Genomic DNA, 13,236 nt, shown 5'->3' with positions numbered 1-13,236 from the left:
AACTCCTTGAAAGCGACGTGGGAAGTCCCCATCTATTTGCTGGCGGGCTAAGAGTATGGCACAGCGGCTGCACTCCGGGGCGTAAGAGCAGACCACTGAGTCCGTGCCTGGACCATTAACTCCTTTAACTCTGTGTAAGCCAAGGGCTCCACCTATGTGAAGCACAAGCATCCTCTGGAAGCTGTACTTGGATGGGAGAGGAGAGTTTTGAAGGCTGTGCAGATGGCCTTTACCTCAGAACAGAGCCAAAGAGAACCATCTCTCCTTCTAGGACCGGCATGGTGCCTCACCTTCAGAAAAAAAGCTATCGGAAAAAAAAAAAAAAGTGGATTAATAAGATTTGATGTCACAGCATTGGAGATTTAGGCTCTCCTTGGTCACTGGCGACGCCTTCAGTGAAGCGTGAGGTGGTGATCAGCTCCTCACGCACCGCAGGCAGGATGCGCCAGGCAGAGCACAGCAAAGGCAGAACAGCAAAACTCTTGCGGCATGGTGGTTGTGTCAGCCGGGGGCTTGGCCCGGCACGAAACGGCCGCGCGAGGAGGTTTGACAATTCAATAGTGTTAATTCCTTAGAAAACAGAAAAATCAATTAAACGTTGGACACTTCCTAGGAAAGCATGGTAGTGGCAAGTGTGTGGAGCAATCCTTTTTTTTTTTTTTTTTACCCTTGATAATTCAGGCAAATATTTGTATTTTGAACTGTACTCTCTCTTTTTCATAGTGTGATTCAGCTATTTACTATTAAAAGCAGTGTATTTAGCCACCATTTTTGTACGTAACTAGATGGATTTAAAGAAACTTCAGGAGCGGGATTTTGGATGCGGAAAATCCTCAAAAAAAAAAAAATCCATAGGCTAATAAAACACTGTGTATCTACTATGGCTTGCATTTTCCACGGTATTTCCAGTAAATGTATCTCCTTGGAGTATTCTGGGAATCAGGATGCTATATATATATGTGTAGCATGGTATGAGGTATATATACTATATAGTATACTGAGAATATGTATACTATGCATTATCCTGAGAATCAGGGTACTCTAAGGGGATGATACATGAGGGTGCTGTAGTTGTGGCTCTGTCAGTTGGTGCAGGAGGAGCAGAGGACGCGGGACTGCTGCTGCAACTCAGGCCGGGAGGGCCCGGCCGTGCCGGGGCAGGGGGCAGCAAATGGCCGCCATGGCCCGCGGCCGCCTCAGGCAGCGGGCAGCGGCCGGGCCGCGCGCCGCGGCGTCGCCTAGGCGACGGGCGGTGGGCGGGGCCTGGCGGTGCGAGGCGGGGCCTGATTGGCTGCCTTCCCCCCCCGGCGGGAGGGGCAGGGGGAGCGGGGAGGCAAGGAGGGAGCCGCGGCTATAAATAGCCCGCGCGCCCTGATTGGCCGTGGGGAAAATGGTCGCACCACGTGACCCCGCCGCTAAAAATTCCAAGATGGCGGATCCCGTCACGGGCTGAGGCCGTCGGGGGCGCGCGCGCCGCCGTGTCCGCGCCGGGGCCGTGCCCGCGCCGTGCCCGCGCCGTGCCCGGCTCCCCGCCGCCGCCGCGCAGGTCAGTACGCGGCCCCGCGGGCACCGCTGCCGCCCGAGGCCTCCCCGCGGCCGCCGGGCTCCGGGAGGGGTCGGCGGCCCGGCTGCGGGCTGCGGCCGCGCGGGGTGCCGGAGGGCGGGGCGTGCGTGGGGGGGAGGTGACGGGCAGCTCCGGCAGCCAATCAGCGTCGCGCTGGCGGCGGCGGCGGGCGGATTTGAGCGGCTCGGCGGCCCCTTGCCGCTCGCTGATTGGCCGGCGCGCCTGGCGGGGCGGGGCGGTGACGGGCAGCCGCGGCGCCCAATGGGCGCTCAGCCCCGACCCCCCGCTTCCCACCGCTGGCGTTTTTTGTGAATGAGGCGGGAGGGGGCGTGGCCAGCCGTGACCCCGCCCCTCCCACAGCGCGCACGGCCACGCCCCCCACTCCCGGGCGGCCGCGGCTCCGCCCCGCGCCGCCGCCGCCGCCGCCTCGGAGCCGCGCGGGGCTCGGCGGGGAGCGCAGCGCAGCGGGGCCGAGCGGGGCCATGCGGGCAGCGGTGAGCGGCCGGCACCGGGACGGGGCGGGGCGGGGCGGGACGGGCCCCTCCGAGCCCTCCCCGGGGGGTTGGGGGGGAGGCGGCGGCCGCCACCGCCGCCGCTCGGAGCCCGCGGCCCCGGGGCGACGCCTGCGGACCGGGGCCCTCCGCTCCGCTGCCCGAAGTTTGCGGAGGGAGCGGGGTCTGCCCCCCGCACCGCCCGCTGCGGGGAGCGGCGCCCCGCTGGCTGCGCGGGGAGAGGCCTCCGGACCCGGCACCCCCCCCCCCCGTCACTTCCCAAAGGGCAAAAATACCCGAAAAGCGCTTTTTTCGGTGTCGAAAGCATAAAGGGGGTCGTGTTTTCATGCTCCGCGCCGCTCGGAGGTCCTGTGGCGAGGTTAGGCTGCAACAGAGAATGACAGATCCCAGCCCAGCCTGAGCTAGGACCTGTCCTTAAAAGCAGGCTTTTCCCCCCAAAATGCATCGGTTTTGGCATCCGGGGGGAGCGCAGGGAGCCTCTCGCCCCGGCACGCCGCAGGTTTGTGCAACAGTTTTTTGGGCCGTAACTTAAAAAAGGAAAAAAAAAAAAAAAAAAAAAAGAAGATGAGGAAAAAATAGCTTATAATGCATGTGGAGCAGCAGAAGGGAGGTGTTGCCGAGCGCTCGCGTGTGGGTTTTGCTGCAGGAATTTATCAGGGAAGATGCTGTGCAATCCCCGAGCTTCCCTAAATGTTATCTTCGGAGTGTTTGTGGCATGGCGAATGCAGCGTGGCATCTTAAGCAAGCAGACGTATTTACATAACAATTATTGGACGTTATGGCTGGGTACCCGGTGCCATTTAAAGGGAAGTAAACCTGCCTTTTATTCAAAGCACTTGCGTAATTGTTTTGTGCGTGCATTTCATGATAGGGGAAGCCTTTTTCCCCCTCCTGCTTGCTTGTCCATAGCTCGCGTCCGAAGGCTTCCACAGACGAGGCTCCGTGCTGCGGCCGCTCGCTTCGCCAGGGCGGATCGCGCCGCACGGGATCACCTCGTGCTCCCGAGCAGATCACCCCTCGGGAATCGTTCCCGAGACGCGGTGCTGTGCTGGGCGCCCGCGGGCGGCTCAGGCCACGGGCACGCGCTGCTCGGCGCTGGCTCTCGCCAGGGGTGCATGGTGCTCGTTGCCAACAGCTGTGTTCTGTTGTCTTCCTCACGCTAATTTGAGATTTCGGGGATGGAGCGAGTGTCGTTGTGGTCCTCGTGCCCCGGTGGATTTCACCATGGAGCGAGCGACCTCTTTGCCAATGCGTTTTGATTTACTGGTGGCACGGACCGTCACTAAGTGGGACTTGCGCCGCTGTCAGAGTGCTTTCAGCCGTTGCCAAAAGCTACCTGAAGTTAATTATCTGAATTAGACTTTCTTAACAACAACATTTTTTAAAAGCTAAGGAGCTCTGAAGTTTAATAATCTGCTTCTTGGCAAGGTTTCTTTTTTTTTTTTTCTTTTTTTTTTTTCCCCCCCTCTACGTGGTCTGTCGCTGCGCCCAGTTCCAGTCCCCTCTGGTGCTTGCGCTGCTGCTGCGCGGAGTTCTCTGCCCCAAAGCTGCCTCTCCGAAAGAGTTAAGAGGGCATTGAATTAGGAAAGCTCAGCTGCTTGTATACAAATATACAGCAATTACAAGGCAACAAAGTTATTGCAGAATCCTACCGTAACCATGGCAACGTGCTCACTCAATTACATTTGGAAATGTAAAATGCCACCCAGTTAGAAAGAGTAAGTTTTAGTGACTGCAGATTTTCTGTATGAACCCAAATGTGTAAGACGCGGCTTTCCAGGATTCTATGGTTTTTGTCGTGTTGGAATGGCATGTTTCAGCGTGTGCATCTGACAGATCTTGGCTGCTGATATTACGCTGTGCCCTTGGTTGTCTGAACTTAGAGGGGAAAAAAAAGTTCTAAAAAAAAAAATCTTGAAATCTTTCAAATTTTACTTTGCTGCCCTAGAATGTCTTTAGTGTTTTGCTTCAGGACCTGGCTGTAGAGAGAGGACGGGATTAGAACAGCACGAAACGCATTTTGAAAATTACCTCAGAATACCAGAGGAATTTGTCATTTACTTAATGGGATGGAAGCATGAAAGAAAAGCGTACGTATGGAATGAAAGCTCTTATGCTTTGGGGAGGAACTGCTCCTTTGGAAGGCTGTGCTTGCGTAGCACGGCGAGGCTGGCAGGCCTGAGCTGCGGAGCCTGCGGTCAGCACCACGAGCAGGAAGCTCCGGAGAAGCCCAGCTCGGGAGGCAGCAGGTTCTGTGCACCGAGCTCCTGATGCGCGACGGACGCGACATTTTCCATGGAAGTATCGTTTATTGCTCGTTGATTAATGCTGACTTATGAGCAAAAGGAATAAACTAGGAGAATAAATTAGAAAAAAAGTGGTTTCTTGCATAGGCTGACCTCTGCATTGGTCAGGATGCAGCTTTCTGCTTCGCAATGTTTGTGTTGCACGGGTGACTTCCATTAGTGCAGAAAAAGGAAAAACCGCGAGGCCCTTAGGGAGATTTATTTTCTTTATCTTGGAGCGATGTGTTTACCGACACATGCAGATTGATGAGCTTCTGAGGAAGTTACCTGGTAAATTTTCCTCTTTCCCTTCCACTGTGGGCAGAGGCAGAAGCACAGGAGCTGCTTATTCATGGGCTTGCCAAAAAGGTGGAGTTGATCCCAGCCTTCCGTGCTAAATCCCACGGTGAACTGCAAGGACAAGGAGTAGGACTTACTAAAAATAAAAATTAGAAATGAGCAGGAGCCCCTGGGTTTAGATGGCATTGCCCTCTCAATCTCTTCTTGAATGGCTTTGAGCTCTCTGGGGAGTAGGCTTCTTGAAAGCCATCTTAAGGTGCATCTGTGTTGTAGAAGTGTGTGCAACGTCAGAAACTTTCCCTCTAGGTTTGTTTGTGGGTTTCTAGTCTGAGGCAGCTACGAGCTCCCTATTACATGGGCATACCCCAAAACGTGCAAAACAAAGCCTTGGGAGAACAATTTCCCACCACACACGCTGTATACGGTAGGGTCAGAGACTCAAGGTCACGTTTCTTTCCTCATCCAGAGCTGAGAACGGGTGAGAGTTCACAAACGCGCTTGTCAAATAACTTAGCGAAAAGGGATTAGTATGTTGAGTGTCTCTTAAAACTTGTTGCACGGCCTTACCTTGAGGAGTGCAGACAGACAACGTGGGTGCTTACCTTCTTGCTCCGCTGAATGCCGGGCATGCTCCGCCGAGAGACAGCTGCCTTCAGCTTTTAGCACCTCCAGATTGCATTCCTGGAGCGCCTGTTGTGCGCCATGCCTACCTGTAAGGTCACAGCAAACCAGTTGTCCTCGTGTTTTCTCAAGTGTAGCGTGCGACTGTCTGGGTTAAGTGGATTAAGAGTGTGCTGAAAGTGATGCTCGCTCTTCAGGGTTTGAAAACCTTCCTGTTTGCTACCCGGCTCTGCCAACTTACTCTTGGGGTTAAAACGCTCCTTTGGTGTTCTGGCCTCTTCTTGTTAAAGAATTGGTTGTGTTGTGCTCCCTGGCATTACCTGTATTTATATTTACTGGAAATATTGTGTTTGTGTGTGTATATGTATGTGCATCTTACTGTATCGCACTTACCTGGTAGTATAGAACCCCAAGCCCTTGGGACTTCACTTTTACTTGTCATGCATCTCTGGTTGAGCACTCGGTCGTGTTACCAGAACAGTTCGTTTGCTGCTAACCTGTTCCAAGCTGCAGAGCTTGTCGCAAACCATGAAGAACATATTATTTGGACAGCGATAATGGCATTGATGAAATATTTCCCAAGTATTCTTGACTCTTCCTACTGTCCTCTATGGTGTCATCTTCTACTCCGTTGCTCTTCCAGTTTACTTTTCGCCTGTTTCTATTTATCTCATCGCCTTTCTGTAATGTTATTTTTCAATCCTGCTACCCAGTCTGCAAGACCAGCCACGGGGTTTGTGTTTAATCAGACTTCTGCTGGAATGCTTTCAGCTTATGCTTTTGTTAAGATGCGTGCTGTTGGACAGAGAAGCTGTCAGGATGGGTCTTGTCACTTGATTCAAGACTTGTTCGGTGCTGAGTCCACTTCCCTTACAGATGACCTCTGTTTTCCGTTTACCTTTTCTTCCAGGTTCCCAAGGTCCAAGCATACCAATGCTACATAGAAATGAAAGGGACCTGGTTCTCCTCAGCGTGCTTGCTGATCTCAGAGGTCTAGGGAAAAAAATATAAAAAATAAAAAGGAAAACAAAACAAAACTGAAAATATGTGGTTTTGCCTCAAATTGTGTAAGCTGAGAAATAGCAGAAACAGTAAAGCTGTCTGCTTCAATAATTAGAAATCTGGCAATATTGTTACCTAGTAAAAGGATAAATAGTCTTCTAAAAACTGAAGTAAAACATAGATGTGGGGGAGAAAATGCGTCTTAGCATTCTTGGTGTAGATTGTCTCCTACCGTGGCGTTTGAGACCTTGGATGAGGGTTTCCTTCAAATTGCTGTAGTCATTAATGTCACTTGCATTTTGGTTGTGTTATGCAGAAAACTGAAGTGGGCCAGGTTTACTTTATCCTGCGGTGGACCATGTTGATAAGGCAATATATAACAGATGATTCATGAAGCGATGCCTGGCGTTGCCAGGACTGCTTGAATAGCAAGCAGATTTTGGGCAATGCTCCTTCACAGGAAAGACTTGGGCAGTTCAGGCTGAGAGGAGGGGAAGAAACAAATACGCAGTGCTCTTCTGGCTGTCTTGGAGGAGCTGCCTTACAGAATTTAGAAGTCAAAGGGGCAAAAGTGGGTAAAATAAGTGAGGGCAGAGAAGCAGGAAAGCAGGAAAGCACACAGAGGTTGCAAAAATGATGTTGAAAAATGGAACGCTTGGAAGAAGATCGTAAAATTTCCTGGAAAAGCTTCAGTGATGCTCCCTTTGCAAGGAATTACAGCTTGGCCTGCCTCTAAAAATTCAAGCTTTTTGCATGGCGTTCATTACTGGGCGCATCATAACTTCATTCGTTTCCTTCATGTCTTCCTATTGAATGTTATTTTGGAAGCTTGATTGGAAGCTGCTTCAGGCTGACCACTGTGAGTGTAGGGGAATTTGTGGTCACGGGCACACGCAGCCTTCTGCCCGCCTCAAGTGCTTGAACCTTTGTTCCAAACACAAAAACTATTTAAAAAGCAAAAGGTTGCAGTCTGACAATTGGGTCTTAGGCTAATAGGAACCTCGTTGGAGTCCAGCTAATGCTGTCCGTGGTTTTTTACCCAAGCAGTGCTCCCATCAGACCCTACCCTAAGGACCACAAGGCAGCCAGAGGGGTTGTGGGATGTGACAGAGCGTTGCTGTGGCAGGGTCTTGTCCCCAGGGTGATGTCTGGAGAGCACTGGGCGAGTGTTTCAGCTCCGTGTGGCCAGTGGGACTTGCTGGGCTGGCACGTGGAAGCCTTGCCATGGGTACCTGGCTGTCACACGCGGGTTTTTGGCTCCTCTTTGCTTTCGAGTTTGGTCTCCTGCAGGCCTCCCCTGGATCTGTACAAGTCGGTAAGCTGCTGGATAAAGAACTGCATTGTGCAGGTGCTGTTCCACGTGGGCATGTAGGGTAAGTTAACGTACGGGAGATTACAATCTCAGTTTGGGCACGAGCAGGCTGGCTGTGCGTTATATTAATTGATCTCTTTAAGCGCTTCACTCTTTCATCCTGGTAAACACTGACATCCGATTAAACGTAATTCCATTTGTCTTTCATGAGTAGCGAGGAATCTTGGTGTTTCACATGTAGGAAATAATTTACGTTATTAATTTATTTTCTGAAGAAATGGTGCTTTAATGAGATGTCTGTCACCAAGACTTAATTACTGTTAAATTCTGCGAACATTAGTATACTATGACTCGTTTTGTGTAAAATCAAATTTCATTTGTCAAACGCACGAGATAGCATTAGTTTCCTGGTGGGATTTGCATTAACTTAAATGTGAGAGCTGCTGCGGGCTGCTCTACGTCTCTGCTTTGTCCTCTGTCCCCCTGCCTGCGGGCGCTGACAGGGAGGTGCAGCATCACGGCTGCCTCCGTGCTAATACCTCGGAGTGTTTCACGCTGAACAAGCAGTTCTTCAAATCTGCTGTTCAAGATTAAAGATAGATGAGCACATTGCTCTGTTCCCCTTTCCCCCGGTTTTATTTCCAAGTCTTCTTCCCGTTTGAGTTTTCATTTTGCTTCAATAAAAGGCGAAGCCTGCAGCTTTCACAAAGTTATTTATAGTCACTTAACGTACTTTTACTGTGTTGCATTATACTAAAATAGCTTACAGAATCACATTACATTTGCTCTGTAGAAAAATGTTCAAGTTAGTTCTGGTGTTGTGTTGACAAAACTTCCCGTTTTGTTCGCGTTGCTGCAAGAAAAGGTTCCAAAACGTAAGCCGAAAACAATGAATGAGTTCTGTTGTATGCTGCTCCCAACAAGAATTCAGAAAGGGAGGGTTTTTCACAGCACTGGGAAAGTTACGTTTTTTTTATTCCCTTGGGTACCGCGGTTTTCTAGCTTGTTGGTGTTTGTTCCCGATTTTGTTGCAGTCCCAAATACAGGTGGTTCCTAGGGTGGTCAGAAAACTGGCCTGCCTTCTTGCTGCGAGTTCATGTGAAACGTAGACCTGTAAGGTTTGCTGTTCTGCTCAAATAACGTTGCTTCGAGTGAAGAAGAGGTAGAGAATTAACCACTTGAAAATGCTGAGGGCTCTGAAAGTGGAGCAGTCCGTGGATTTTAGTTTTGAGAGCCTGGTAGATGGGGATGTCAGCCTTCACATCAAACGTCAAGGCTTTTTCCCAAGGAGCAGAGGGAAGGGAGGACCAGCTGTGCAGGCTGCTGGGCCGGGGAGGTCCTAGGAGAACTTGTAGGCAAAGCTGCACTTTCTTGCGGGCTGCGTTGTGTTTTAGAGCAGTGCATAGGGGGAACTAGTTTCTCCAAACAAAAGAAGAGTTGCTTTTCCAGCCAGCGTGGAGGTCACGAAGAGCTGTTGTGCCTCGTGCTCTGGCTGAATTTGCAGAGGACTTGTCCACGTCGCGGTGTGAGCAAGGTAGCAGGACTCTGAAACAGCGGTTGGACTGCTGCAAGAGAGCAGGATGAATGCCCTGCCAAGAAGCTTGGCTTTTTGGAACAAATGGGTGTCTGTGATGATAGCAAGATCTTTGCTGGGTTGTAAGCAGAGCCCTTTCTTGCCCCGCATGGAAAGCAGAAAGCCTGGTGGGCTGCTGCTGTTTTGTACTGCTAGCCAACAAACAAACCCCTGGGTTCCTGTAAGCTTCACCTCCGCCGTAGGCAGCGATTAGTGTCACGAGTGAGCTGAAGCTCTGCAAATTCAGTGCTGCTGCTGCTCACTGGCACCGCAACATGGGAAAAAACAGACGTTTGGTGGATTCTTCCAACGGATTGGAACAGGCACTGGCTTCCGTGGTCCGTGTTTCAGTTTTTCCTCATCTTGATGTAAATGGATCTCATAAAATAAATTATTTTTCCAATGTCTTCTGTTATGAACTTCATCCCATCTCTCTTGGGCTCATTTTCTATTTGAAACTTACGGTAATGCTCTGGTTGGGAGGGTTTTTTCCCTCCCTCCAACTCACCTGCTGCTAGAGCTTGGTGAGGCCGAAGGATGTTTGAATGAACACCGCCTTTCACAACGTTTTTAGCCTGGAAGTGCTGTCCAAGGATGAAGGAGAGAACCCGAAGCAAACTGCAGGGAGTTTCTGATGGCACATGGTAGGTGGAGAATGCTTTGGCCATGGCTGTCCTTACCTATCCTCCCACTGGGCTTTTCTCCCCCATCCTCGCACAGAAGCCTGTGCTCTGCCCCGCAGTGAGGGAAGGCTGCTGCCTCCGCTGCTCCCAGTGCCTGGAGCGTGAAGCATTCGATGATGGGCTTAATCGTAATTGTGAATGGAGTCATAGCATTAAAAAGAAACGCTTGAAGCTTGGCAAAACCTATGAAGCGGTGCACGGGAACTCGTAATGCAGAACGGCAATCTGAGTTTTCGTGTCATAAGTTATCAAACGTGGTGTAAGGCAGAAGAGCTGGATATTTCTGGATCCTGTATTGATGTGGTACAGGGCAAAGTGTAGCATTTCTAGTATCCCTTGACAAAGGTGGCCTGGAATGTTAGACTTGTTCACGGGCTGTGTGCCACCAAAAACGGAAAAGGTTTCTACTACACAATTTTATGAACAATCCATGGTGGTTTCAGGTGGGTTTACACAGGTCGTGTGGACTTGCTCACCTCCGTGGCTATGTGGGTTTCTTTTGCTAGATTATGCCTGCTAGAAAGCCTGCACGTATGTGGAAAAACACGATTTTAGTGGAGGGATGGCTGGTGTGAATGGCTTTTGGGCAGTATTGGGCTGGTGGTGGGCTGGGAGCTGCGGTGATGCCCGGGGCTGGGCAGCAGTCGTGGACGGCAGCCGTTAGCTAGAACCAATTTTCTGAGGCCGTCCAGGCAAAGTGTCCTTCTGTCGGGTAGTGACAGCGTTAGAAATCGCAGCTGAGTTCCGTTTGGCAGTGAGAGTGTGCTCCTTCTGGTCTTTGCTGTAAAAACGCCCGTCTATAAATAAACTGGTGTACAGGGATGCTGAAAGCAGGGGAGCAAACGAGAAATTTGTGCTTGACTGATTGAGGAGATGGTTATCACTGAGCAGTGCTGACTACAGCAGGAGCGAGGTCAGTGCAGGAGAGTGCTGCACGAGGTGGTAGATCCATTGTAAGAGGAGAAGTAAGGAAACTGAGACCCTCAGATAGACATCGAACTCTTCTGTAAGCCTACCAGCTGCCAGCCTGCCACACCTCAAAGGTTGTGCCCCAAATGCCCGCGTAGCAATTGGGTAAGGGATGTTACAGTGCAGACATGAAATCCTGTAGTGTAACAGCTAAACCAGACTGTATCCGTGTGGGTCCTGTTTGAAACTGGAGTTAGGACCGCACAGATAAAATAGGAAACGTTGCATTCATGTTTAATTCGGTATTTACCTAATTTAAAAAGGCAGGAAAGCCAGGCAACTTGAGACGCCACCAGGTAACACTAGAAATGAGAGCATCTTCTTTGCATGGGCTTTATCATCCCTCCTGTGAGAAGGATATCCAGTCGTACACTTGCAATTCCTTGATCTTCCCAAGTGCCATTATGAATGACATTCCCCGCATTCCTGCCTTTGCTGGAAGCAGCTGATCAAGCTGGGAGGCTGGGAAGCAAGCTGGAAACTGAGAGAAACCCTAACAAACTAGGGACTGAGCTTTCCCATCCCTCTTTTGAGAATATTCCCAGAGGGGTATCCCCAGCCTAAAGAGGACATTTTCCCCTCTGCCATTTTTCCCCTGGTTTAAAAAAAACAACCAACCCCCCCCCCCCCCCCCCCAAAAAAAAAAAAAAAAACACCAAACCCTCCAATGTCTACGTTTACTAGAGCACATTAGGCTTTATTTTTAACAACAAAACCAGAAACCATATTATTAGCAATAATTTAGACCTTTGCTGTAAATCACCTAAACCCTTAAAATCTGTTTCAGGTTCAGTGTCTTTGGCAATTTCTCTATATGACTTACCTTCGGGTTTTCATTTTGGTAGTGTTCATGGGCAGAGTAATGCGTGCTTCTAGGTACTCCAAATATTAAAAAATAAAATCAAATCAAAATAACTCCTTAAGTATACAGGGTACTGATGGGGCTTGCATTCCGAGTATTGCGACACAAGGTGTTCTCTGTTCTAGACTGTAAATATTTATCTCTTGTCAAAGCACAGCAGTTACTACTGGGAACTGATCTGGCATGCAAAAAAGTTTTCCTTAAGGAATTTGTTTCCTTTGATTTACAGTGTTATCGTATATTTAAATTCCAGGGCCTCAGTGTATAGCTCTGAGGCTTGTTCTTAACACTGGCAATGAAAACTTAAATTATCACAGCCTCTGAGTGCAGATAACCGAGTTCTGAGCATGTGTTGCAGCCAACCAAGAATTGTGGGTGTGAAATTCAAGCAAACATAGGAAAAGGTACTGTCTTACTGCAGCTGCAGGAGGACTGCTGGACGAGAGGGACGCCCGAGTGCTTTCCTGGCAGGAGGAAATTTGCCTCCGGTGACGACCTTCGGGGTGGCTGTGATGGAGAGTGAAAGCCCTGAGCGTGTTTTGTGGTCCGGCACGTTGCAATCGCTCGTCTCTCCCTCACCTCTTCCTGCGGATTTTGTCTGTGTGCAGCCTCCCGGAAAGCAACCACCCACTGTCCGAACCTTTCTTCTGGAGCTCCAGTGCTGTGCGCCGTGCCCAGTGGTCTCTCGCTGCTTTCTGTGATGTTCACTGCTGGTCTGGAGGGGTCTGGAGGCTTCCCGCAAGCAAATCTGCGAAGCCTCGCTGCTGGCTCGAGGTCCTGCTTTTGAGGAGTTGTAGGCTGCTTTAATCTCTCCGCAGAGGCTTACGTTTCTGGCTAATTGTTTCTGATGTGTTGGGCCATATGTGGGAGACCTACTGTGGAAAGGCGGTCTAATTTTTCTTTATTTACATCTTTAAACCTAGGCTGTTGTCCGTGCTCGCTGTTTGGGACTGACAGTCGCTGAAGCTTGCGTTGCCCGTGCTTGCTCGATAGCTGGCTTCCTCTCGGAAGAGAGGCCAAGGGCAGGTGTCCCACTTTCTTCCCCGTTAGGAAATGGGCTTGCTGAGCGAAAAGATAACTTACTGAAGCGGAGTTCGGTCTCCCTGCCGCAGTAGGGAAGAGCTGCTTGGCTCCCCAGAACAGTTTTGCTCCTAAAAGGGCAAGATGTGTGTCTCGGGCTACAGCCAAAGCCAGCTTTTGAGCTTGGTTTGGAGGTAGTAGGCAGATAAAAATGAAGCGGGGAAAAAAAGGAAAAAAAATCTTTCTTTGTCTCCAGTGTCTACACGTGAATATCTATCTATCTATGTATCTGCAAGGGTGCGTCTCTTCCCCTCACAACTTCAAGGACAGCAGATGGATGTCCCAGTATTGCCTTTCTGAAACAGCTCTTAACTTCTGAGGTTATCTGCTATCAAGTCACGTCGGCTTCAGTTCTAGCTCTGTAAGGTCAGTCTTCAGGGATGCACAGTCAATACAGCCTTTATTTTCCCCTCTCTCTGAAATCTTGTGTGAAATTTGCTGTTTTGGCTTCTGGGCAAGAAGCTCTTTCCTGG

The 13,236-nt window shown here is 50.2% G+C and overlaps 1 protein-coding gene across 4 annotated transcripts in view; it reads left to right on the top strand.

The window, feature by feature from the left end:
• The first annotated feature begins 1,401 nt into the window (after positions 1 to 1,401).
• HDAC4 (histone deacetylase 4) overlaps positions 1,402 to 13,236 on the top strand; it is a 248,512-nt gene continuing 236,677 nt past the window's right edge. The window contains exon 1 of one of the 4 annotated variants that reach the window (XM_066999846.1): positions 1,402 to 1,546. The gene's annotated coding sequence lies outside the window, so the exon portion shown is untranslated. Of the gene's footprint in view, positions 1,547 to 1,936; positions 2,059 to 11,576; positions 13,130 to 13,236 lie in introns of those variants that run through there. The other 3 variants (XM_066999842.1, XM_066999843.1, XM_066999845.1) reach the window with 3 other exon arrangements.

Source organism: Anser cygnoides, chromosome 6 (genome assembly GCF_040182565.1).
Source record: "Anser cygnoides isolate HZ-2024a breed goose chromosome 6, Taihu_goose_T2T_genome, whole genome shotgun sequence".
Taxonomy (NCBI): Eukaryota; Metazoa; Chordata; class Aves; order Anseriformes; family Anatidae; genus Anser; species Anser cygnoides.
The sequence above is the reverse complement of the archived record's forward strand: the minus strand, read 5'-3'. Positions and strand labels throughout refer to the sequence as shown.